Genomic DNA, 24238 nt, shown 5'->3' on the forward strand with positions numbered 1-24238 from the left:
TTGAACTCAGGGCCTAGGTGCTGTCCCTGAGCTTTTTTGTGTTCAAGGCTAGTGCTCTGCCAACTTTGAACCATAGCATCACTTCCAGTTTTCTGGTGGTTAATTGAAGATAAGCATCTCATAGACTTTCGTGCCTAGGCTGGCTTTGAACCTCGATCCTCAGATTACAGCCTCCTGAGTAGCTAGGATTACAGTGGTGAGCCACAAAAGCCTGGTATGATTCCTTTTTTTTTTTTTGCCAGTCCTGGGGCTTGAACTCAGGGCCTGGGCACTGTCCCTGAGCTTCTTTTTACTCAGGGCTACCACTAGGCCACACTCCTCGCCCCAGCCTGGTGAGAGTTTAATGAGTCTTCTCTCTCTCCCCGCATCAATCCCTCTCTGGGCTCTGGACAGATACTTGTTTTGTTTTTTTTTTTCTCAGAATCCCTCCCTGGGATTCTCCTTGGCTCTCAGGATTTTCTGTTTTAAACTCAGAGCCGGAATGGCAGATGAAGTCATCTTTCTGAAAATGGATTTGCATTGAGTAACAGCCGTGAGTCTAGTCATGAAGTGTCCTAGGATCTGGATTTCTTGGTACCTTGTCAGGTTTCTTCACCCCAGAAAGCAAAACTAAACTAAACTCTGAGATCTAAAAGGTGTGTGTGTGTGTGTGTGTGTGTGTGTGTGTGTGTGTGTGTGTGTGTGCTGGTACTAGTGTTTGAACACAAGGCCTAGGCACTTAGCTATTTTGCTCAAGGCTAGCATTCTACCTCTTGAGCCACACCTCAGTTTTCAGCTTTTTGGTGGTTAATAGGAGATATGAGGGAGTTTGGCCTGGTGGTAGAATACTTTCCTAGCATGCATGAAGACCCGGGTTCGATCCTTGGTACCACATACATGAAAAAATCCAGAAATGGTGGTGCTGTGGCTCAAGTGGTAGATCTGTAGCCTTGAGAAAGCCCAAGGACAGTGTTCCAGCCCGGAGTTCAAGCTCTAGGACTGGCAGAGAAAAAAAAAGGAGGTATGAGTCTTCTTGGCTGGGTTCATGCCCTGGTTTTTTTTTTATTTGAAGAGAGAATAGAACATGGTAGGCGTGTCCTCCTCCTCCTCCTCCTCCTCCTCGTCCTCCTCCTCCTCCTCCTCTTCCTCCTCTCTCTTCCTTTATTCTGTCTTTTGCTGCTTCTTTTTTCCTTAGGCTTCAAGTCAGGGTTTGGGTGTTTTCCCTGAATTTTCATTGCTCAATGCTAGTGCTTTATCAATGTGCCACAGCTCCATTTCTGACTTTTTGGTGGTTAATGGGAGATAAGAGTCTCACAGACTTTTCTGCTCAGGCTGTCCTTGAGCTGTGATTCTCAGATCTCAGCTTCCTGAGTAGCTAGGATTACAGGCATGAGCCACCACTCTGTGGCTAGATTCAGAGTATTCTTGGCCCGCTGGCTAGCTGGCTGGGGGAGCTATGGGCTTCAGAGAGGATCCCTTAGTCTTCTATTGAGACTGGTTGTCACTGATGACTTGGGACTGTGCCAGGGCCAAGAGCCAAAGGCTAAGAGGGCTGCATTGCTGTCAACCTTTGAATGGTAACCCAGGCTCTCCACCTCAGACGCTGCTGCCCCCTGGGAAGTGGCATCTTCAGTAGCAGAGCTTGGCAGGCTCTGCCCGTGGTGACTTGGTGGCTTTGCCTCGCCATGCCTTGGGTGTAGGATCTGTGCTTGGCACCATGAACACAAAGACAAGCAAGACACAGATGTCTCTGTCTGAGCTCTAGCAGGGTAGCAGAGGCAGCTGCATGCATGATACAGAGGCAGAGCTGGACTGGGATTGTGTTCGGAGCAGTGTCTGGGAAACTCCAGAGCTTCTGGTCTGGAGAAGGAAGTAGAAGCAGTTTCATGGGAGCTTTTATGCCTTACCTCCCCTATATCCTATCAATTAGGGACATGAGCTGTTTGTACAAGACTGCATGGATCTCACAGCCTGGCCACCACTCTGTCTTCTCCACTTGGCTAAAGTGTGAAGCAGGCAGAAGCCTGAGGCTGGAGGCTTACAGGTGTAATCCTAGATACTTAGGAGCCAGCCCAGCCAGATGAATCTAAGGGATGCTTATCTCCAACTAACTAGCAAAAAAAATGGAATTAGAGTGTGACTCAGGAGATAGCATTCACCTTGATTTAAAAAAAAAGCTAAAAGATGGGCTGGGAGTTTGGCCTAGTGGTTAAAGTGCTTGCCTAGCATGCATGAAGACCCGGGTTTGATACCTTGGTACCACATACATAGAAAAAAGCCAGAAATGGTGCTGAGGCTCAAGTGGTAGAGCTCTAGCCTTTAGAAAAAGTCTAAGCCAGGAGTTTGGCCTAGTAGTAGAGTGCTTGCCTAGCGTGCACGAAGGCCCAGGTTCGATTCCTCGGTACCACATACATAGAAAAAAAAAAAGCCGGAAGTGGTGCTAAAGCTCAAGTGGTAGAGCTCTAGCCTTGAGAAAGTCCAAGGACAGGGCTCAGGCCCTGAGCTCAAGCCCAGGACTGGCAAAAAAAAAAAAAAAAAGCTAAAGGATATCATTTAGGCCATGACTTGAAGCCACATTACAGGGACACACACACACACACACACACACACACACACACACCCCTGAGTTCTAGAGCCTTTGGAGTGACTAGACACACTAAGATTTGTTAGATGAGCTGACATGCCATTTTAAGCTCTCTCTTTCACGTCCATCATTTGAGAGTTGAGGAGGCTGAAATTCAAATTGTGGAAAGGGACAAGGAAATAGGCTGGAATTAGAGCTGTTTTCAGGCAACTACTCAACCACTAATTCCTTCCTTCCTTCCTTCCTTCCTTCCTTCCTTCCTTCCTTCCTTCCTTCCTGTGCTCTACCAGCTGAGCTACATCTCTAGCCCACAGCCACTCAGTTTCTGGAAGTTATAATCTTTTCTCTTCCTTGTCTTCCATTTAGCATACTAAGAACCTACTATGTGCCAGGCCCAGCCCAGGGCAATGGTAAACAGATATTTCTCTTCAGTTGAAGCCTGTGATTTAAAGGTGGAGAAAATCACTAAATAAATGAGCAGAGGATGAGTTATCCTCAGGTGTGTGAAGGGAGGAGGAAGAATTTAGAGTGGACAGGATAGTCCAAGAGAGGATGATGGGAGATGTAGTTTCTTAATCTGACTGGTCAGGGAAGGCTGCTCTGGCCTTTGGCTCCTAATGGTGCCTATTTGACTATACTCACTTTTGGTTCTGACCTTCTTGGGATGCTGGAAGTTGTATGTTTTGGTGGTGGGACTACCTGGGGAGACAGGTTTCAGCATCCCGCAGGAGGGCAAATCAGGGGAATATTAGAGCAGGACTCATAGAGAGAAGCCCATTTAAGTGGCTCGTTTTATATATTGACTCAGACCTGTGGCTTGTCCAAGGTCATTGCAGGAACTGGTGATCTGGCTTCTAATTTAGGATTCAACTACCACCCTATAAAGATCTGCAAAACACAGATTCATATTCCATTTGTCTGAATGTCTCCAGGGAGTGAGAGAGAATACAGAATAGCCTCTTTGGTTTAACTTTGGAGGTAGCTCAGCAAGGTCCAGGTTAGCAGTGGCAGGATTTGTGGAGAATGGACAATTCCCAGGAGAGCAGTGCTGGTACCCAGACCCAAGTAACATTTTCCGTGGGCTTTAGAGAGCTGAGTGTATGCCTGAGGATGTAAAGTAATCGGTGATTTCTCGTTTCCTCTTCATCGATGATTGTCCTCTACTTGGATTTCCTTTCCTAACATGAATATATTAACATAAAGTCATAAAATGTTACTGCTAAATGAACATTTGGTTTGCTGTCTTCACTTTTTTTTTATGAGAAAAATGAGGATCGGAGAGGAGGTAATTTGTCAGAGGATGGAGAGCAAGTGATGTGAGAAGTAGAACTCAAACCCACAGCCATCTCAACTATACTGAGCAGACAAAAAAATGTATTTAACATTGGGGAATGTGTATAGGTTCAGCCACTCTGAGAGGTCAAAGCAAGGAGATCTCTTGAACACAGGAGTGTTCAAGTAACCCAGTGAAACCTCAGCTGTTAAAGAATGAAGATAATTTAAGTCATTGAAAGATAGGGCCAGGAGTTTGGCCAAGTGGTAGAGTGCCTGCCTAGTATGCACAAAGACCCAGGCTCGATTCCTCGGTATCACATATATAGAAAAGACGGAAGTGGTGCTGTGACTCAAGTGGTAGAGCACTAGCCTTCAAGAAAGCCCAAGGACAGTGCTCAGGCCATGAGTTCAGTCCCCAGGACTGGCAAAAAAAAAAAAAAAAAGAGGAGGAGGAGGAAATAAAAAGAAAGACTAGCATAGAAGTGGAGCTGTGGCTCAGTGGTAGAGTGCCTTGAGGAAAATACTATGGGATAGCACCCAGGCCCTAAGTACCCCCCACCCAAACACACATAGACACACACAGAGGAGCAGCAGCATTAACCCAACAGTTATTGTTTAAGTTATTATTATTACTAAGTAGTTGTACAATGGAATTACAATTCCTCCTCCTCCTCCTCTTCCTCCTCCTCCTCCTCCTCCTCCTCCTTCTCTTCTTCTTCTTCTTCTTCTTCTTCTTCTTCTTCTTCTTCTTCTTCTTCTTCTTCTTCTTCTTCCTCCTCCTCCTTTTCCTCCTCCTCTTCCTCTTTCTTCTTTGAATTCAGGGCCTGGGCACTGCCCCTGAGCTTATTTTGAGAAAGATTAGTGCTCTACCTCTTGAGCCACAGTACTACTTCCAGCTGTTTGCTGGTTAATTGGAGAGAAGAGTCTGGTAAATTTGTCTGCCCAGGCTAGCTTTGAACATCAAGAAACATACTTGCATTATAGCAAGAAGCTGAGCAGGAAATTCCCTTCTGTATGACCCAGCATAGCTCAGAGAAAGTTTAAAAAAAAAAAAAGTCAGGCTCGGTGGCTCACGCCTATAATCCTAGCTACACAGGAGGCTGAGATCTGAGGATCAAGGTTCAAAGCCAGCCCAGGCATAATAAGACCTGAGACTTTTATGTACAATTAACCTCTAGAAAATGGGAAGTGGGGCTTGGCTAAAGGGTAGGGCAGTAGCCTTGAGCTGAAGAGCTCAGGGACTGTACCCAGGCTGAGTTCGAGCTACATGACCCACCAAAAAAAAAAAAAAAAAAAAGAGAGCCAAGAATTTCTCAGGACAGAGCTTTATCTTTTATCCGATCCTGGGATTTTTGAGGCTCTCAGTCCTCCATGTACTGACATTTCCTGCTGTTGGAATGTGTTGGTAATTGCCTGTCCTCTGACATTGTGGACTGCCCATCCTTCTGGAACAAAACAAGCCTGATCACCTTCTCATTTAACAGATGAAACAAGGCCCAGGAAAGTCAGATAACACATGGTATACTTAAATCCATCTTTTATGGCCTGTGGATGTGGCTTAGTGGTAGAATGCATGCCTAGCAGTCATGAAGCCCTGGGTTCGATTCCTTAGTACTGCATAAACAAAAAACTCCGGAAGTGGCACTGTGGCTCAAATAGTAGAGCAGTAGTCTTGAATGAAAAAAGCTAAAGGACAGCGCCCAGGCTCTGAGGTCAAACCTTGGCATAGCTCATACACACACACACACACACACACACACACACACACACACACACACACACACACGCAAAGGAAATAAAAACATGCTTTGGATCACATGCTCATGGAGGGATCACCCCCACCTCCCCCCAAAAAATGTATCAGCTTAAAAGATGAAGCCTTCACTCCGGAACATTCTTCTCCCTAGTCTGTGATCTGGTTGCTGGTGGCAAGTGTGGGGGCACTGCCAGAACTGAGGAGCAGGGCCCTGAGGATAGGGAAGAGAGTACAACAGGGTGAAGGGCTAGAGCTGTCAGGGGAACAGACTGCCCAGGGACCCGAATGACAGATGCTGAGGTTGAGGCAGGGAGGGAGGTACATTTGTCACCCATTGTTAGGAGAACAAAGCACAAAGCCACTCAGACAGAGTGGCTGCATTACACAGGCTTCAGTCAGAAGGGAGCTCAGCACACGTGTAAATCGTGTAAATCGCTCACTCTGAGGGATGGGACTCATTGAGCCCAGTTGATACCTTTTTTTTTCTTTGTTGGTTAGAGATGAAATCTCTTGGAGGGTTTTTTTTGTTTTTGTTTTTGTTTTTGTTTGCCAGTCCTGGGGCTTGAACTCAGGATCAGAGCACTGTCCTCGGGCTTTATCAAGGCTAGTACTCTACCACTTGAGCCACAGCACCACTTCTGGCTTTTTCTATGTATGTGGTACTGAGGAATTGAACCCCGGTCTTTGTGCATGCTAGGCAAGCACTCAACTACTAGGCCAAACTCCCAGCCCCTCTTGGAGTATTTTGTTTTTTGTTTTTTCCCTTAGGGCCTTACATTCTCACTTGGCTTTTTTCAGTCACAGCTGGTGCTCTACCATTTGAACCATGCCTTTGGTCTGCTGGTTAATTGGAGATGGAGTTTTGTGGGTTTTTTTCTGCCGTGGCTGGCTTTGAATCTGGATTCTCAGATCTCAGCCTCCTGAGTATCTAGGATAATAGATGTAAGCCTCTGGCATCTGGCATCCTTTGTTTTCTTGTGGTTCTGGGGATTGAACCCTTGACCTTGTACATGCTAGGCATGTGCTCTGCCACTGGTTACATCCCCAGCCCATGCTGTTTTTATTTTATTTTATTTTTTTACTTTTTTCATATATCCATATAAAATAGATCCATAACATATACTTAGAAATTCATTTTGAAATAATCACAAATATAATAGAAATGTAAGAATTACAGAATCCCCATGTACCTTGACCTAATTCTATCCCAATTTCTAACATTTTTCTCTTGTGTGTCATTCTTCTGCTCACTTCCTTCCCTTTCTGCCCTCCTTCCTTTTTTCCCCCCTAAATCAGGCTATGTGAGTATGTCTGTCTGTCTGTCTGTCTGTCTGTATCTATCTATCTATATACCTATCTATCTGTCAACCCATCTATCATCTACTTGTTTCTCTGTCATCTGTTATGTATTGTTCCTACCCATTTGGGAGTAAGTTGAAGATATAATCTGCCTACATCCCATAATATTTCATTACATATCTCCTGAGACACAGACATTCCAGTTCATCACAATAATGCAGTTAACAAACTCAAAACATGTAATATTAACATGGTATTTAACATGTTTGTTACTTGTGGAGCTTGAATTCAAATCCTGGGTGATGTCCCTGAAAAAAAAATTTTTTGTTGCCAGTCCTGGGCTTGAACTCAGGACCTGAGCCACTGTCCTTGGACTTTCTCAAGGCTAGAGCTCTACCACTTTGAGCCACAACTCCAGTTCTGGTTTTCAGATGGTTAGTTGGAGATAAGAGTCTTACATACTTTCTTCTCTGAGCTGGCTTTCAACCACGATCCTCAGCTTTCAGCCCCCTGAGTAGCTAGGATTACATGCATGAGCCACCAGTGCCCAGCTGATACTGTAATTCAAGCAACTACCCTCTTTCCAATTTTATCAGTTTTTCCATTAGAGTTCCATGTAGGTCTTTCTCCCTGCAGTACAAGACCCAGTACAGGATCCTATGTGGTGTCACAGTTATAAGTTTTTGCTTTTGTTTTCATGCTGGAGGTTAAATTCAAGACTCATGCTTGTTAAACCAGCCCTGCTGGGGCTGGGAATGTGGCTTAGTGGTTAGAATGCTTGTCTCACATGAGTGAAGCCCTGAGTTTGATTTCTCAGTACCACATAAACAGAAAAGGCCCTAAGTGGCACTATGGCTCAGGTGGTAGAGTGCTAGTCTTGAGCAAAAGAAGCTCAGTGACAGTGCCCAGACCTTGAGTCCAGGACCCAAGACTGGCAAAGAAAAGGAAAAGAAAAAATGAACAAACCAACAGCCCTGTACTACTTAAACCCTAGCCATTTTGCTTTAAGTTGGCTTTTCAGATAGGGTGTTTTGCTTAGGCTGGCCTTGGACCAAGAACCTCTTACCTCTACCACCTAAGAGGCTGGACTTGTGGGCATGTGTCACTGTGCTCAACATGTTTTTGAGATAAGTTCTCACCAACTTTTGCCTGCAGTGGCTTTGAACCTTGATCTCCCAATTTCTGCCTTCCAGGTAGATTTTAGTTTTGTTTTGTTGCTGTTTTTGAGGCAAAGTGTCACTGTGCAGCCCAGGGTGACTTCAAGCTCACAAGCCAATCTTTTGTTGTTGTTGTTGCTTGTCATGGGTTTGAACTCAGGGTCTGGGCACTGTCCCTGAACTCTTTTGTTCAAGGCTAGCAGTCTACCACTTTGAGCCACAGCTTCACTACCTGTTTTCTGGAGGCTAATTGGAGATAAGTGTCTTATCGGGACTTTTAGACCCTGGGTTGGCTTTGAACCAGGGTCCTCAGATCTCAGCTTCCTGAGTAGCTAGGATTCTAGGCATGAGCAACTGGCACCCAGTTTGGTACTGGGGTTTGCACTTAGGGCTTTGTGCTTGCAAGGCAGGTACTTTACCACTTGAGCCACACCTTCAACCACTGGCTTTTTTTTTTCTCACACAATCCTTTCTTAATGCTGATATTACAGGGGTGTGCCAATACACCTGATAGTTTTGAAGGATACTGGTCTCTAAAAAATAAATACAGCCCATAGACTGCTGTTAACTTCATAATATTCTACTTATACATACATTCACAGTTTACTTAGCTTCCCTCCATTGTTTTTCCCTGCTAAAAATAAGTGTGTTTCTGTGTAAGCATCTGTTCGGTTTCCTCTCTTTGCCTTATTTCTGTCGGGTGTATTCCTAGAGTGGCATACCAGGGCAAAGGTTCTGACCGATTTATTTTACTTTTGGAAACTGGAAATATGAAGCCAGTATACTGTGCTTCTCATCTCATGACTTTACCCATATACCCTGTCATTGTTTGTGGTAGTCTGTCATGTGGTTTTAGTAATTTAACGTGTTTTGTTGAAATAGATAACTAATTTTTTTCACCCAGGAAGTGGTTAAGTGTTCTGTGTTTTCCCCTTCATTTCTTTTCTGTTTTTTCATAATTTTTTTCTTCATGGTATTGACATTTTATTATATTTCCATGGATAATTTGAAGTTTCATTCACAACGCAAGATAGAGAGAAAGCAAGTCTCAGACTCTGTTAACCTAGGCTAGACATGGCTGCTGGTAGAGAGGCCATCCCTAAAGATGAAGGGTGTTGCCTTCTTCCCCTAAAAGAAGCAGAGGAAACTGAGCATGGTGGCTCATGCCTGTAATCCTCGCTACTCAGGAGACTGAGATCTGAGGATCATGGTTCAAAGCCAGCCTGGGCACTAAAGTCCATGAGACTCATCTTCAGTTAACCACTAGAAAATCGCAAGTGACACTGTGGCTCAAGGAGTAGGGTAGTAGCCTTGAGCTGAAGAGCTCAGGGACAATGCTCAGGCCCAGAATTCAAGTCCCCCAACCAACCAAAAAAAAGAAAGAATAGAGGAAAAACTGGGTGATGATGGCTGACACCTGTAATCCTAGCTGTCTGGGAGGCTGAGATCTGAGGATCGTGGTTCAAAGCCAGTCCAGGCAGGAAAGTTCATGAGACTCTCATCTTAACCACTGGAAAATAAGAAGTCACACTGGCCCAAAGTGGTAGAGTACTAGCTTTGAGCAAAAGAGCTCAGGGACAGTGTCCAGGGCCCAAACATTCAAGTCCCATGATGGACAAAAGAAGAAAACAAAGATGTAGAGGAGACGAAGTTCTTAGGACTTCCAGAGCTCCAGTTAATAGAACTTTTCCTCCTCCTTTTGGCAGTACTGGGGCTTGAACTCAGGGCATTGGGCTCTTGCTTGCCTTTTTCTGTTGAAGGCAGGCACTCTACCACTTGAGCCATAACTCCATTTTCAGCTTTCTGCTGGTTCATTGAATCTAAGAGTCTCACATATTTCCTGCCCAGCCTGGCTATGAACCACAATCCTCACATCTCCACCTCTTGAGTAGCTAAGATTACAGGCATGAATCACCTGCACCTGATTTTCTTTCTCTCTTCCAATTGCCCCACCCCAAAGCAGCCTTGGATAGACTTTCAACCCAAGACCTTTATCCTGCATGGGCTCTCCTAGTAACAAGGACAAAAAATTTGACGGGCTAGCAATAGCAGTATGGCCTAGTGGTAGAGTGATTGCCTAGAATGCACAAAGCCCTGGGTTCAATTCCTTGGTACCACATACCCAGAAAGAGCCAGAAGTGGTGCTGTGAATCAAGTGGTAAAGCATTAGCCTTGAGGAAGCTCAAGGACAGTACCAGGGACCTGAGTTCAAGCCCCGGGATTGGAAAAACAACAACAACAACAAAAACTCCTACAGCCAAAATCTGGTCTGTCATGTGTGTGGGGAGTGGGGAGGGAGGAAACTTGGCTCTGGAGGTAAGAATATATCTACTCGATTAACTGAGAACCCAAAGTAGGCAAAACGTTGTCAACTCCCCTTTCCAAATTCCCATTTTTTTTTGCCAGTCCTGGGGTTTGAACTCTGGGACCTTGCCACTGTCTTTGGGGTTTCTCAAGGCTAGAGCTCTACTACTTGAGCCACAGCACCACTTTTGGCTTTTTCTGTGTATGTGTACCAAGGAATCGAACCCAGGGCTTTGTGCATGCTAGGCAAGCACTCTACCACTAGACCAAACTCCTGACCCTGTAAATTACCATTCTTTTAATTAAGAACATTTATATTACAAAAATCCCTTATTACTATTATAGTGATGGTCATAAATAAAAGTATGAAACTTTCTATGGAAGAAAGTTTGTTTTTTCCTTTGTTATGTAAAGACTTTCTAGATGTTGGTTCTTGACTTCACTGTCTCTGCTACATTTTTTGGGGGGGGGGGCAGAACAAGTGCCCGCTCTCCCCACCCCCACCAACCAAGGAGAAGGGGGAGCTACTGGAGCAGCAGAACTTGCCTAGGGTAGAAACAAATTTAGTGTGGTGCAATGTTGAGGAGGTAGGTTAGGTCCAGAATCCCACTTGTCCTTGTCCTGCTGTCTATCTCACCAGAAATCCCTCATGGACTCAAGCCTTTGAGAAGCCTAGCTCTATTTTATTTTATATCAGTTCTGGGGCTTGAATTCAGGGCCTAGGCATTATCCTTGAGCCTTTATGCTCAAGGCTAGTACTCTACCACTTGAGCCACAGCTCCACTTTCAGCCTTTGGGTGGCTAATGGGAGATGACAGTCTCTTGGCTTTGTGTGTTAGGGCTGGCTTTGAACCATGTTCCTTAGATCTTAGCCTCCTAAGTAGCTAGGATTACAGGTATGAGCCACCAGCACCCACTTGTGCACTTCTTAGTGCTTCCTGTGTCACAGGGCTGTTGAAACACCACAAGCTGAATCTAAGTCTTTCTTCATCTTCCAGATTTTCATCTTTCCTTGTCACATAAGAATAAGTAGCATTCCATTTCTGGACAAGGGAAGTTCTGTTCTTTGACCTTGCCTTTTCCAGGCACCCTAGGGAGACCTCCCATCCTACTTTGCAGCAAAGCCACCCTCCCTCTATCATCTGATCTCAGGCAGGGACCCAGGCCCACATCCTAGACTATTTCACCACCAAGACCAGCTGTAGGTTAAAGTGAGTATTCATGAAGGCTTAAAGATGATGGGAAGGATGTCTGCATGAAGAAGGAAATGGCTTTGCTGGATGACAGACAGCTTCTCAGTTAGGGCCCAAATCACTCACTGGGTACAATGTCCTGTGGCACAGTAAAGCCTGTGGGTGCCACCGAGACTGCCGCTGCCGTTGAGATTAGACAAGGCCACTTGGCACCATATCTGTGAGCTGTGCCTGTTTTAGCAACATGGCTAGTAAATATTGACTCTGTGGCATAAAAATGGGAAGGAGAGGTGACTACATTAACTCAGAGGGTAGAAGTTCACCAACCCTTAATAAAACAAGATATAGTTATGCAATGTGAGGGTTGTTGTTGGTGTGTGTGTGTATGTGTGTTTGGTTTGTTTTACTAAGAATACTGTTTTGGAATGGGGAGAATGGAAATAGAATGAAGAAACCTTCTATGCACATGGCTTTTTTGTTTTTAAAAGGAATGCTTATTTTATTTATTATTAGATTTTAAAAACTGTATGAGTGTGTGTGTGTGTGAATGTGTGAATGTGCTGTTATTGGGGCTTGAACTCAGGTTTCCCACATTTGCATAGCACAAGGTAAGTGCTCTAACATTTGAGCCACACCTCCATTTCAGCTTTTTACTAAATAATTAGTAATAAGGCCTGGCTTTTGACATAGATCCTCAGATCTCAACTTCCTCAGTAACTAGGATTATAGGCTTGAGCCATCAGTACCTGGCTTACCATTTGTTAGTTTTTCAGTGAATTCTGTATAGAAAAAAAACATAAACATATGGATGAGTCTGGAAAGGAATATAACAAAAGATTCTGTAGAAATGGAGAATTTGTTTCTTTTGAAATACTTTGTTTTCTATGCTTTCAACACTGATCTGTATAATGATATTTCCATATTTTAAAAAGGACAATGTACTAGAAATAATTTTCTTTGATGAATCTAAAGAAGTCCATAGAGTATTCTAAGGACTTCTTCTTACCTTTCTCCTTTGCCTGTGGTACACTGCAGTACCACAGCCATGAAACAGAAAAGTCCAGCTGGGTGTTGACACTTCTTGTCTATAATCCAAACTACTCAAGAGGCTGAAAAAATGAGGATTGAGGTTCAAAGCCAACCCAGGCAGGAAAAACTGTGAAACTCCAATGAAGTAACAAAAAGCTGGAAATAGAGCTGCGGCTCAGATGTGCTCCAGCCTGGAGCAAAAGGGCTCAGGGGCAATGCCTATGCTTTTTTTTTTCTTTTTTGCCAGTCCTGGGCTTGAGCTCAGGGCCTGAGCACTGTCCTTGGACTTTCTCAAGGCTAGAGCTCTACCACTTGAGCCTCAGCACCACTTCCAGCTTTTTCTAAGTATGTGGTACTGAGGAATCAAACCCCGGTCTTCGTGCATGCTAGGCAAGCACCCTACCACTAGGCCAAACTCCTGGCCAATGCCTACCCCTTGAGTTCAAGTCCCAGGACTGGCACCAAAAAAAAAAAAGAGAGAGAGAGAGAGGGAGAGAGAGAGGGAGAGAGAGAGAGAGAGAGAGAGAGAGAGAGGGAGGGAGGGAGGGAGGGAGGGAGGGAGAGAGAGAGAGAGAGAGAGAGAGAGAGAGAGAGAGAGAGAGAGAGAGAGAGAGAGAGAGAGAGAAAGTCTGTTTAAGAGATGTTAGATCTGCATGAATCTTATTTTAGTCTGTTTACTTCAGGACCTATAATCATAAATGGAGAATGTAGTGAAAATTGCTATCATTTGAGGTTTCAGATTTTTTTTTTCCCCTGTGTGAACAGACACTGCATTGCATCAAGTATGTCCAGGTGACCAGCTTTGCCTTCTGCAAGCAGCAAAGCCTGTAGCTGGGCCTAGGGCTAAACAGGGGTGGAGCCAGCACAGGAAGTAGCTGTCTGGAAGCAGGATGTGGGAGGAGTCAGTGTGAAGGAAGAACTAGGCCTCAAAATGTGGAACACTGTGCCAAGGACTAGGGGCTAGTTCTTTTCTTTGCTTTTTCTTTTCCTTTTTGCCAGTCCTTGAGCTTCTCCAGGCTAGCGCTCTACCACTTGAGCCACAGCACCACTTCTGCCTTTTTTCTGGGTATGTGGTACTGAGGAATCAACCCAGGGCTTCATGCTTGCAAGGCAAGCACTCTACCACTAGGCAATGCTGCAGACCCTGTTTTATCTTATTTTATTTGGCCCTTCCTGGACTGGAACTCAGGGTCTGGGCACAGTTACTGAGCTTCTTTTGCTCAAGGCTAGTACTTTACTATTTGAGCCACAGCGTCATTCCGGCTTTTTCTGTGTGTATGTGTGTGGTACTGAGGAATTGAACCCAGGGCTTCACGCATGCTAGGTAAGCACTTTACCACTAAGCCACATTCCCAGCCCCAAGGGCTAGATATTTTTGGAGATGGAGCCTCACAGACTTCTCTGTCAAGGCTGGCCTTGACCCTTGATATTCTAGATCTCAGCTCCCTAAGTAGCTAGGATATAGGCATAAGCTGATACCTAGTAATTAAGCTAATTTCTGAGTTTGAGGCAGTAGTTGCCTTTCTAGGCTCACTGGCCCTGCTCTTATAGCCCTCTGGATTGGCTTGGAGCTCTCTTTTCCCACTTCTGGAACTATCTCTACATGCAAACCATATCTTGAGAATACTTTTGTCGTCTCACTCTGGAAAGGGCCTGGTTTTCTGAGAACACAGACTCAGAGCTGGGTTTCATCACTTCAAGTTGGTTTCCAACTTCTTAGGAGAAGCAATGTGTGTTTGGGGGAAGGGTTGGATTGTGGCATGTAGTGATTTTAAACAACTCTCTTTTTTGGCCTAAGTAATTGAGTTTATTGAAGCGCAGCGACACCCATTATGAAAACGCTTGTCTTGTGGTTATAATATTTTAGAGTTGTGGTTAGAATATTTTTGGTTTCTTGGGGAGCCATGTAGGCGCTTGTAACCTGATGAAGGTCTTGAAGTCACAAAGATGGAAAGAAGCAGTGGCATTAGTGTTCCCCTCCTCTGACTCAACTTGGGTATCTGGTTTCCTTCACCTGGTGGCCATCATGGTAATAAGATTCTTATCTACAAAGAACCACCAAAAGCCAGAAGTAGAGCTGGAATGTAGCTCAGTGGCAAACAGCTTGCCCAGAAAGTGCAGCCAGCCTGGCTGGCTTTGAACTGCTAGCCAGGAGTAGTCACTGGTGCCCATCCTGTTTATTATTATTACCCTCCCGCTCTTCCTTCACCATCTCCTCCTCCTCCACTGGCATTCAAGTTTTAATTCTTCTTTGTTGTTGTGGGGCTTGAACTTAGGGCCTGAGTGCTATCCCTGAACCTCTCTGTGCTCAAGGGTAGCACTTTACCCCTTGAACCACAGTGACACTTGTGGATTTTTTTTTTGCTAGTTCTGGGCCTTGAACTCAGGGCTTGGGCACTGTCCTTGTGCTTTCTCAAGGCTAGTACTCTACCCTTGAGCCACAGCACCGCTTGTGGCTTTTTCTGTGTATGTGGTACTGAAGGAATTGAACCTAGAAATGCACCGGGCTTTATGCATGCTAGGTTAGTGCTTTAGCACTAGGCCATGCTTCCTGGCCTTGCACTTGTGGTTTTTGAGTAGTTAATTGGAGATAAGTACCCTGGTGGGGTTTGAACCATGATCCTTAGATCCCAGCCTCCTAAATAGCTAGGATTATAGACACACCACTGCTGTCTGAAAAGTTTGTTTTTTTGTTGTTGTTGTTGTTTTTGTTGTTTTTTTTTGCCAGCCTTGGGCTTGAGCTCAGGGCATGAGCACTGTCCTTGGGCTTTCTGAAGGCTAGAGGTCTACCACTTGAGCCTCAGCACCACTTCTGGCTTTTTTCTATGTACGTGGTACCGAGGAATCAAACTCGGGTCTTCGTGCATGCTAGGCAAGCACTCTACCACTAGGCCAAACTCCTGGCCCCAGACAGGTCTTAATTCTTATCCTTAGTCTTTGGTGACTTGTTTGCTTAGTTGGTGTTCTACCATTCAAGCCATGTCTGCAATGAGCCATGTGTTTTTGTGGTTCTGATGGGAGTTTTGCAGACTTTTCTGCCTCAGCTGGCTTCAAACTACCCTTCTCTGAATCTCAGCCTCCTGAGTAGCTAGGATCACAAACATGAGCCACTGGCATCTGGTTTTACTAACCTGAAGGCACAGAGAGGTGAAGTAACCGGGTTACATGGCATCAGAATTTGAGCCAAGATTGTTTAGTGTGGACTAGACATGGCAGGGAGGTTTGCACCTCATTTAAGGCATGAGTCTGCCCAGGTCCTGGAATGGAAGGTGGGGTCTTTGGGCATTGCTACGTATGTGATTCCCTCCAAATCTCACTGAGAATGTTCTAAATGGCTCAGTAAGACATCTGTGGGTGAAGTTTGGGGCTTGATTGGTAATTTGCCTCTTCCAGAGTTTTCCATGGCTAATACCTGTCTGAAGGGACTACAGGGTAAGGAGACACTGTTCTCACATCTATTTTACAAAGGAAGAAAAGGATATATTTATTATTTTCAACACAAATATGTACTGGGCACCTCCTGAAGGCACCTGGGGGCTCAGGTAATAGTCACTGGACTTGACGATAATGAGGGGAAACACAGTGGACCCCACCCTGGAGGAGGGTGTGTGTATCTGTATCTGTGCATTCACTCCACTAAGGAGAGCTGGGGCCACTGTTCTAGAATGCTGTTGTTAAGATGTCAACAGCAATGATGATAATTGTCTCGGTTTATGTATGCCTGCATTTGACATAGATGTTGTGTCTGAGTATCTCACTAACCCTGTGAAATAGCAGTGATAGTCTTAGCTTTCCAATTGAGAAAGCCAAGGTTCAGCAAAACCACCACTCACATACCAAGTCCCCTTGTGTGTGTGTGTGTGTGTGTGTGTGTGTGTGTGTGGTGTGTGTTATGTATACATGTGCATGTGTGCATGCGTGCTAGTACTGGGGCTCTAACTCAGGGTTTTTGTGCTCAAGGCTAGCACTCTGCCACTTGAACCACAGCTCCACATTTAGCTTTTTGGTGGGTTATTGGAGAGAAGAATCTCACGGACTTTTCTGCTTTGGTTGGCTTTGTACCTTACTCATCAGCTCTCAGTCTCCTGATTACAAAATGGGAGCCACCAGTGCCCAGATCAGATCCAGGGATTTTGGATTCCAAAGTCAGAACACTCCGGAGTGATCTGTCTGTACTCTCTGTGATTGTGGATTCTGAGAAAATTAATGGAGAAGGTGGATCCTTGTGGAAGCTCATAGATGAAGTGAGTTAGGTTTGGAAGAAGCCTGGGTAGGTGGGTAGTCAGGGAGGCAGGCAAGCAGTACCTCCACTCCAGGCAAATAACTGTGGGGAGGCCAGGTGTCTGTGGCTCACACCTGTACGTCTGCTTGCTTAGGAGGCTGAAATCCCAGGATCAAAGTTCAAAGACCGCCTAGGCAGGAAAGTCTGTAGGACTCTTATGTCTAACGAACCACCAGAAAAGCAAAAGTGGTGCTGTGGCTCCAAGTAGTAGAGCACTAGCCTTGAGCCAAAAGAAATCAAGGACAGCACCTAAGCCCTGAGTTCAAGCCCAGGACAAACACACACACAGAAACTTTGCTAGTCAGAGCCTGAGAGAGGGGGTGTGTGTGGAGTGAGGATCCCATCTTGTCTCTTGCCTCCAATGGGCCTCAAATCTTCAGGAGTCGAGCCTCCATGGTTCTGTAAACCCTGCAAGGCAGAGGCTGTCTTGTCTCTTGGATGCTTTTTTCACCCCAGCCCAGCCAGCTTCCTGTACTCTCTCTTCCTGCTCCGTTAGCTTCCTGAGGCTACCATAACAAATGACCACAAGCTATGTGCCTTAAAATAACAGAAATCTACTTTCTCACGGTTGTAGAAATCTGAAATACAAAATAAAGGTGTTGGCAGGGTTGGTCCCTCTTGGAAGCCCTGAGGGAGAATCAGTTACTTGCTTTTCTTGATTACCCATGCCTGCTGGTTAATCTCTGCTGTTCTTGGTTTAGGGTCATGGCACTTTTGTCTCTATCTCCTCCCTACTTCATTTCCGTGGTGTGTTGGTCAGTTCTCCTGTCTTGCCTGTTGTGATAGCCCTCTGCTCCACTCTTTTAAAGATACCCGTCATTGGCTTTAGAGCCATTTGGGTAATCTAGGAGGATTCGATCTCAGGATTTTTAATTACATCTACAAAGACTCTTTCCATATCAGATTCCATTTATATGTTCTGGTGGTAGAATATGGAGCCAGCGTTTTGCCCACTGTACCTGTCTACCATCTTTTCTTTTCTCTCCTCTCTCCCCCCCCTCCTCTTCCTCCTCCTCTTTGAACTAAGGTCCTGGGCACTGTCCTGGAGCTTTCTTAAGGTTAGCACTCTACCACTTGAGCCACAGCACCACTTCCAGCTTTTTATTTTTTGGTAGTGGAGCTTGAACTTAGGGCCTGGGCACTGTCCTTAAGCTCTCTTTACTCAAGGTTAGTGCTCTACCACTTTGAGCCACAGGTCCACTTCTGTTTTTCTCATAGGGACTTTCTGTTTCTCATAGGGACTTTACAGCCTGGGGTGGCTTTGAACCACAATCCTCAGATCTCACCCTCCTGAGGAGCTAGGATTACAGGTGTGATTCACAAGCATCTAACTGAGACTCTTTTTTTTTTTTTAATCAACTACCAAAAAAAGTGGAAGTAGGCTGGGAATGTGGCTTAGTGGTAGAGTACTTGCCTAGCATGCACGAAGCCCTGGGTTCAGTTCCTCAGTACCACATAAACAGGAAAAGCCAGAAGTGGCATTGTGGCTCCAGTGATAGAGTGCTAGCCTTGAGCAAAAGAACCTCAGGGACAGTGCCCAGGCCCCCAAGTTCAAGCCCCAGGACTGGCCAAAAAAACAAAACAACTGAAGTGGAGCTCAAGTGGTAGAGTGCCACTCTTGAGAAGAAAAAGTTCAAAGGACAGTGCCCAGGCTCAGCATTGAAGCCTCAGTACTAATACACACACAAAAAGAAAACAATAGAGCTCACAGAACCCAGGATCTGCTCCTTTGAAGTTTCCAGTGGTAATTCCCATGTGGAATCAGCTGCCCTAAAGGTGTGTGTGGCACAGGCAGGCGAGAGGGTGTCCTTGGCCTGGCAGGGCCCCACAGGTCAGCTAGGCTGTTTGTTCTCTTGCCAGATTGAAGCAGATTGGCACAGATCCCTGGCCACACAGTACCCTTTTCCTGTTGCGTTATCCTATTTGTTACCCTGCAGAAGTCTGTTCTCTTCTATCTTGTATCTCCCAAGTCTTTTCTGCCCAGATGGTCTGGATGTGATAATTTACCTTCTCCTTAATTCTTACCTAAGGGAGCAGATCTTGTTTCTCTAATGAGATCTAAGTTCCCCTGTGGTCTTTGGTGAATATCACTGATGCTCTCTAGATACTCCACAGCTCTCACCTCCATCTTTGTTCCTAAAATGGCAGGTGACTTTGAGCTAGTCACCATCTTCCTGAGTTTTTGTTTTCTTCTTCATGTTAAACCAGAGGCGTTTGGCTATTAGATACTATTGTTGCAGGCCCCTCTCAGGTTAAACAATGGGGGATTATTCTAATAGTTCTCATTCTCAGGACCTTCATGTGTGATAATGACACCTCCTGGACCATCACAAATGCTCCTCTGAACAATGCAGAGTCTCAGATATCCACTCCCCAAGTCTACCCCCGCCCCATATTGCTACCTCTACCAGTAATAGTCCTAAAACAACTGCAGGCCTGGGTGTTGGTGGCTCATCGCTATGATCCTGGCTACTCAGGAGGCTGAGATCTGAGGATCATAGTTCAAAAGCCAGACCTGGGCAGGAAAGTCTGTAAGACTCTTATCTCCAATAAAGCTGGAAATAGAACTGTGTGGTTCAAGTGGTAGAGTGCTTAGGGACAGTGCTCAGGCCCTGAGTTCCAGCTCCCAGTCTAGCACTAACTAATTAAGCACATACATGCATACATGAATAAGTAAAACAAACTTTGGGACCCAGCATTTCTCTGTAAAGCCATCCTCATGCTAGCCAGCCCATCTCCCACAGTCAGGCTCTCTGGGTTGGATAAAGGCTATCTTGGAGCTTTCACTGGAATTAAGTGCTTATTTGACTAATAATGTAAGTCGGTTTCCAGTGAGGACTCCAGCACAGAGCTTCTTGGCCTTAGTACCCTAGCTGGAAGGTGTTTCTGGCAAAGTTGTCTACCACACCTCAGAAAGGTTGAGGCCTCTCCCATTTGCTAAGTGAAACAACTAATTAGTCCTGGGGCAGAAGATTTTAATCCACTTACAATGGCGTCATGACTTATTTATTTGGGATGGGGAACCTTTTTCCTGCCAAAAGCCATTTGGGTATTTATAGCATCTTTACAGGCCACACAAAAATGATCAATACAGGCAGTCAGCCTTAGGCAAATGAGAAGCATACTTTTCTTTCCTATACCAAAAGATTTCCAGGAGAATGGTGGGCTGGTAATTGCTCACTCCTATTAGGGATGAGATTCTTGTTTTCTGTGGCTTCTATGGACTGTTATGTAGCTGGCTGTATTTTTCCAGACTCCATGAGTTCTCAAATCTAGCTTGCCTTCCTACTCACCCCTGGGAAACCCCTAACTTTGGTCACTTAATAGCACCCTTGTTCCAGAGTTTGTGGTCCTTTTAGAAAAAAAAATGTTTCTGCTAGGCCTCAGCTCCTTGTTTGGCAATGGAGGGAATGAGCTAGATGTTATCTCAGGGTTGTTCCAGCCTGTAAGTTCTTTCCCCTCTCCCTGCCCCAATAAATTGTATATCTGTATGTGTGTGTGTGTGTGTGTGTGTGTGTGTGTGTGTGTGCGTGCACGCGCGTGCGCACGCGCGTGCATGTGTGCTAATACTGGGGCTTGAACTCATGACTTGGATGCTGTCTCTTAGCCTTTTCTGCTCAAGGCTGTTGCTGTATCCCCTCAGCCACTACTCTACTTCTGGCTTTTGGGATTCATTGGAGATATATGTTTCCCAGACTTTCTTTCCTGCCTGGGCTGGCTTTGAAGGCCATCTTCAGATCTCAGCCTCTTGAGTAGCTAGGAATACAGGCATTAACCTCCAGTGCTGTGTAAATGTAGAGTGATTAGAGTAAATACAACTGCCAATGAGTTCTCGTACTAGTCCCATTTCAAGCTTTCTGCAAACACCCATTGGCTGGCAGCTGTCACCATGGGACAGCATCGATGCTGAGCATTTCATGGTTCAATAACACTAATATGACAAGCGTTAACAAGCAGCAGAAAGCATTGTTTTCTCTTCAGAACATATTTGAGTGTGTGCAGAAGGGATTTGGGGTCACTTTCACTTTTAGGAAACTTGTTGGGAAAGGGGAGAAGGCCAGGGAGAAGCCTTCCTGCCCAAGATCACAGAGCTAGGACTGCAAAGCCACACTTAGAGCCAGTCCTTTGTGTTTCTCCACTGCAGTCTGTCTGCCTCATTTATCCTGAGAACCCTTTCATCTCTGGCTTCATCTGTATAGCTGCTGTGGTGATCCAGTGGGGTAGAAATCTGATGGCTGTGGGCAGTTATCTGCCAGAGCCAGCTCTGTGTTTCTACACTGTCCCCAAGATCAAGAGATCCCAAAATGAAGTGGCCACGTCCACATTCTGGGAAAATGGCACGTCCTCACTCAGGACCCTAGACTTGTTAAACCATTTCCCTCCCTCCTTCCCTCCCTCCCTCCCTCCTTCCCTCTCTTTCTTTCTCCCTTCCTACCCTCCTTCACATGTTTGGCTATGTTTTCATTGTGCTCAAGCTAGCCTAGAACTTGAGATCCTTCTGCTTCAGCCTTCTAATTGTAGTATTACCGCATGCACTAGGCACACTTGGCATGAATTCTTTTTATGATGAGGCCGGGATAAACATGAACGATTTATGGGTAAGCTGGGATGCTGCTCTGTGTTTGTATACCATATACACCTACTACCTGGCAGTCTGCAGGCCTGGGCTGGGTGCCCTGAGATGTATATCTGGTTTTCATGGGTAGTGCAAAACTGGAGATGCCAGAAGACTGGTCCAGGGTTTCCAAAACTCGGTACTGTAGGAGTTCAGAACGATTGCAGTTCAAACTCAAGATGTTTTGAGAAGGCAGAAAGATAGGGCCTTTGCCAGAGTAATTGTTTTGTTTTGGTTTTGAGTTAGGAAATGATGAAAATCATTGTTTCACAATGGAGGCTTGAGCTGGGCCTGGTGGTTCATATCTGTAATCCTGCCCCTGGGAGGCTAATGCAGGAGGATTGTGAGTTGGAGGTCAGCTTGGACTATATAATAAGACCCTTTCTCAATAAAGCAATCGAAAAATCACCACCACAGCAAAAAAGATTGAAAGACAAATGTGGCATAGCATCAGATAAAAAGGGCCAATAAAGATTCGTCATTTGGATGAACCTCTTGCTCCAGAAAGCTGTCATTGGAGAAATTGGCAGACAGTACTAGGCAGTCAATAACTATTGCTATTACTATTTTAGTCAAAGTATTGGGAATAGATATGAACAGAAAGACGGGAGTTAAAAGTATACCCATAGGTAGTCTTCAGAGGTATGCTTATATCAGGGGTTTCCAAGGTTTACCAGACATCAGAACCATCCCCAGACTTTTTGAATCAGTAGTCTAGGGTAGGGCTCACATGTTAAGAATTGCTGGCTTAGGGCTGGGAGTTTGGCCTAGTGGTAGAGTGCTTTTCCAGCATGCACCAAGACCCGGGTTTGAGTCCTTGGTTACCACATATATAGAAAAGCTAGAAGTGGTGCTATGGCTCCAGTGTTTGAGTACTAGCCGTGAGGGAAGCCCAAAGACAGTGCTTAGACCCTGAGTTCAAGCCCCAGGACTGGCAAAAAAGAAAAAAGAAAAAAAGAAAGAATTGCTGGCTTATTCCATCTGGCATCAGAAAACTAATTTACAGTTTCAGTGACAGTTTTAGAGTTCTAAGCCCCTTCTACAAACCTTCCTCTTCATGTCCCATCTGTTACCATCCAGGAACCACTGGATGTTATAGAGGAAGCCAGGAAAATTAATCCAGATTTTTGTTTTTGGCATGGGGAGAGCGTTCCTGAGGCTTGATGGAGCTTTTCTACTCAAGGCTAGTGTGCTATCACTTTGAGCCACAGTGCTACTTCTGATTTTCTGGTGGTTAGTTGAAGATAAGATGTCCTCTTATGTGATAGAGTACTTTTTCAGTCCTAAGCATCTGAAGGCTTGAGCTCCAACATGTACCTGTTTCACATTGGGTGTGGTGGTCATAGATGAAGGATGACACATTCTTGCCAGTAAGCAGATTATCTAGCTTGGATGTGGATGCCAAATATGGAAAGAAAAAGGGCACGGAAAGTTAATTAGGCAGGTTCAGCTTAGGAACTGACACATTGATAGGCGAGGATCCTGAGGTGGGAGAGAGGTGGCATGGTCAGGAAGACTCCCAGGAGACGTTGGAACTTGAACTTAAGCAGGAGGAGGACTTGGGTTGGCAGAAGGACTCCTGGCATGGGCAAACAGAGCAAGCCAAAATACTTTGGGGGTGAGGGAGGGGGAGGAGATGAGTATGCCAGGCCATGCCTTCTGGGAAGCCAGAGAACAATTGGGCAGGTACAATGGGGGGCAGGTGACAAAAGGCTTGATGGGAAGGGGAGAGCAGCCTTGAGCAAAGAACAGGATGACATCAGTGCTTTAGAACGATGGACGTGGGAGGGGGGGAAGGAAAGGAGAGTGTGCCAAAAGCACCGGTATGTGAAAACCAAAGGAGTGGCAGGTGAGAAGAGAGAGAGCATCATTCAGTTCCACTGAGAAGCTTCTGTGCTGCAGCCCTACTATGCTGTAGACCTACTAAGCCTCCAGCACTGGAGAAGCTACCTAAGGGCCTAAGATGAAGTAATCATGGCTCTGTCTAAGGATTTCATAGTCAAGTAAGGGAGAAAGTTGTACATAAAATAGAGAAAACCCCCATGACATGAGAAAGGGTATCATTGTAGTGAAGTAATGCACCTTCTATCTGGTGAATATAATGTCATACTTCTATTAATTCCAATAGAAATATCTGAAAAAATAGAGAAAACTTGCTTGGCACTGGTGGCTGCCTGTAATGCTAGCTACTCAGGAGGCTGAGATCTGGAGATTACAGTTCAGAGCCGTAGCCAGCCTAGGCAGGAAAGCCTGTGAGGGCCTTAGCTCCAATTAACCACCAGCAAATTCCAAGTGGTAAAGCACTAGCCTTGAGCAGAAAGAGCTCAAGGACAGTCTACAGGCCCTGAGTACAAGCTCCACAACAGAAGACAGAGAGAGAGAGAGAGAGAGAGAGAGAGAGAGAGAGAGAGAGAGAGAGAGAGAGAGAGAGAGAGCTTCAGCCAGGTGCTGGTGGCTTACTCCTGTAATCCTAGCTACTCCAGGGAGCTGAGAACTGAAGATCACAGACGAAAGCCAAGCCCAAGAAGCAAAGTCCAGGAGACTCTTATCTCTAGTCAATTACTTGAGAAAAAAAGCTAGAGGATGGAATCCAGGCTCTGAGTTCAAGCCCCAGTTCCCCCCCCGCCACACACACACACACACACACACACACACACACACACACACACTGACTGCCAGGATGGAGGTAAACACAGAAGAACACAGATTTTAAAGGATAGATAAGGGGTGGATGAATAAATGCTGGCTGCCCTTTTGTGTCTCTT

At 45.4% G+C, this 24238-nt stretch overlaps 1 protein-coding gene across 3 annotated transcripts in view; it reads left to right on the forward strand.

Moving 5' to 3' along the window:
* Window positions 1-24238, forward strand: part of Dapk2 (death associated protein kinase 2) — an 89242-nt gene that overhangs the window by 4732 nt on the left and 60272 nt on the right. The window lies entirely within an intron of this gene.

The sequence above is a fragment of the Megascapheus bottae genome, chromosome 25 (genome assembly GCF_031878675.1).
Source record: "Megascapheus bottae isolate mThoBot1 chromosome 25, mThoBot2.hap1, whole genome shotgun sequence".
Taxonomy (NCBI): domain Eukaryota; kingdom Metazoa; phylum Chordata; class Mammalia; order Rodentia; family Geomyidae; genus Megascapheus; species Megascapheus bottae.